Source organism: Ahaetulla prasina, chromosome 3, assembly GCF_028640845.1.
Source record: "Ahaetulla prasina isolate Xishuangbanna chromosome 3, ASM2864084v1, whole genome shotgun sequence".
NCBI lineage: Eukaryota > Metazoa > Chordata > Lepidosauria > Squamata > Colubridae > Ahaetulla > Ahaetulla prasina.
Genome location: NC_080541.1, coordinates 107,235,530 through 107,238,108, shown reverse-complemented (window position 1 = coordinate 107,238,108; position 2,579 = coordinate 107,235,530). Strand labels below are relative to the sequence as shown.

The 2,579-nt window shown below is 36.1% G+C and overlaps 1 long non-coding RNA gene across 1 annotated transcript; it reads left to right on the top strand.

The window, feature by feature from the left end:
• The first annotated feature begins 315 nt into the window (after nucleotides 1-315).
• Nucleotides 316-2,579, top strand: LOC131194687 (uncharacterized). Its single transcript, XR_009154270.1, has 2 exons — nucleotides 316-728; nucleotides 1,351-2,579. It is a non-coding gene; the product is annotated as an uncharacterized LOC131194687 (long non-coding RNA).

The window sequence follows — 2,579 nt, the reverse complement described above, 5'->3', positions numbered from 1 at the left end:
GGTAATGAGTTCCAAGCGTTAACAACTCTGTTACAGAAGTCATATTTTCTGCAATCAAGTTTGAAGCGGTTTACATTAAGTTTGAATCTATTGTTTGCTCTTGTATTATTGTATTATTATTGTATTGGTCTTGTATTATTACGATTATTGTATTATTGTATTATTGCGATCTTGAGAAACAGTTAAAACACTGACATTCAAGCTACGCAATTTTGGTTGGCAGCCGTGCTGGCTGGGAATTTGGGGAGTTGAAATCCAGACATCTTAAAGGTGCCAAGATTGAGAACCTCTGGTTTACCGAAACGCCTTCAGAAAGCTCAGTCCCACCTGGGAAATTGAGTCGCGTTTCTTAAATGCAGCGAGGGGGGAAAGAGAAGGCTACCGAAAACTTCAAGACAGGATATGACATCAGAGGAGGCGGAGAAAGCAAATCACGAGGTTAGGAAGAAGCGGAAGCGGGGAGCAAATTCTCTGCCTGGCTCAGTGTCGCCTTGGGGCGTCTTTCCTGCGGCCGCTAAAAGGGCCGTTGCACGCAGAGATGACGAGTGACGACCTCAAGGCGCAGCGGGCCGTCCTGTGGTCCCGTCGGTTTTCTCTGCTGTACGCGATGGGAGTGTGGACGTTTATTGGGTATTTCGTGTCCCGGTCAGTTCGTTTCAGGGAGATACCACTGGAGCAAAAGAAGGAGGAAGGCGAGCAGTCATCGCCGCCACCACCGCCGCCTCTCGGTATATCCCGAGCGCCGTTTATAGATCTTTGGCCCTGGGGAGGCAGTATTTCGCCTCTGAGTGTTTTCTAGGGTTAAGGGATCTTAAGTTTGCAGTTGCAGTTTAATTTTGGTGTTGACAGATTTAAAATGGGCTACTAGGGTAAATTAGTAAGCCCGAGTGTCTCAATGAATCATATGTTTACATTTAACGTGCTAAGCACAATAAGTGTAAGTAACCCCAAATATACATAAGGCAGTTTTTATGTTGTAAGTACCAAAGCGAACTTGAGTAAAGGGTGGTAAGGGAATTAATATATTTTTATTTTTGAAATTTCTCCAGAAACTCTTATTTTTTCCTGGAAAAAAATGTTTAATAAATAAAATATAATTTTGAATTATAGTTTATATCTTATTGGCTCAAAATATGCTAATATGCAAACTTGCACACTGTAATTTTAGGTTAAGCATATTCAAAAAATACCATATATTGAATAATTGTTTTCTGTACATTTTAATGTGTAACTTTTGTATTAAAACAGTGCAGATGAACTTAATAAGACTTTGAAACTTCATTTGTTTTATAAAAATAGAACTCAGTGGTATAGTCTGATCTCCTAGAATTCTTATCTTTATCCATTTAGATCACAACGAATATTCCAGAAGTGTTTGACAGGAGCAGAAAATCAAGACTCAACTGGATTCAAATTAAGAGCAAAAAACTACTACATCTGATTTTGTGCCATATTCTTCTCATTTCCATAATAGAATGCTGACACTTTTTTATTATAATCCTGGGAAAGAAAATTAAAATATTGGAAAAAAAGAAGAAGTGAAGTGTCAGTGTCTAACTTTTATTAAAAAGTTGCATGAGATCTGATTTTGAAACAACAGTAATTGGAAAATACTGTGTTCTGTCAGCTTATGAAACTGTAACCTGTTTCATCTTCGTGCATTTGAATATATGGAATATATATATATATTTTTGTTTATAATTTATTTTAATACCTTTTCCTGAAATTCTACTAGCGTGTGTTTGAAATCCTAAAGAAGAGTAAATGTGATTGATTCCTTATTTCCTCTTACAGAAACCATAAATATTTTTCCCATAGAGCTTGGTGCTTATGATAGCTATCTTTGTTTTCAAGGATAAAGAATTTCTGTAGCACTTACCTTGATGTTGAAGTTGGGAAAAGTTATTAGATAGTTTCTGAATAGGGTGGAAGTAACTTTTGACCTTGCAGGTTTCAGATCCTCCCGGTTGCCAGATACAGTTCAGGCCAGCTATACTACACTTGCTGGTTTCATGACAAGGAATACATCAACTTTTTTGAACAAAGTTTATAAAGGCATATGCGGTATTTTGGACTTTAAAAAAACTAAAATGCCATATTCCTTACCATACAATGAGTTTCAAGAAGGCTTGTTCTCTTCAACCCTACCTATATCATTTTTCAACATACTTGAAATGGAACAGTTTATAAATGGTTTTTCTCTGTGTCTGAATAAGACAAGGTATAGTTCAACAATGTTATGTATGAAGTGAAAATAAGATACTTCTCTTTAATATTTTGCCCAAAGTCTCATTAACTGGTTTAGTAGGCTGTATACGTACATGGTATTTTGCTTGTTATTAACAGAAGAGTTAATAACAGAGTTATTAATCCTCTGATGTGAGGATTAATATGTAAAAGGATTAAGCATAAGAAAAAGCTGAAGCAAATGTATCTGAAAAAACTCTGAAGTTTGCCTAATCATGATAGATTTATGAGCTGTATTGCTCCTTTGTGCCTTTGAGCATTTGCTTGATTATTTGATGGAAGCTGGCATTTTTAGAATTTATATCAACCTCAAAATAAAGGTATTCAATGTA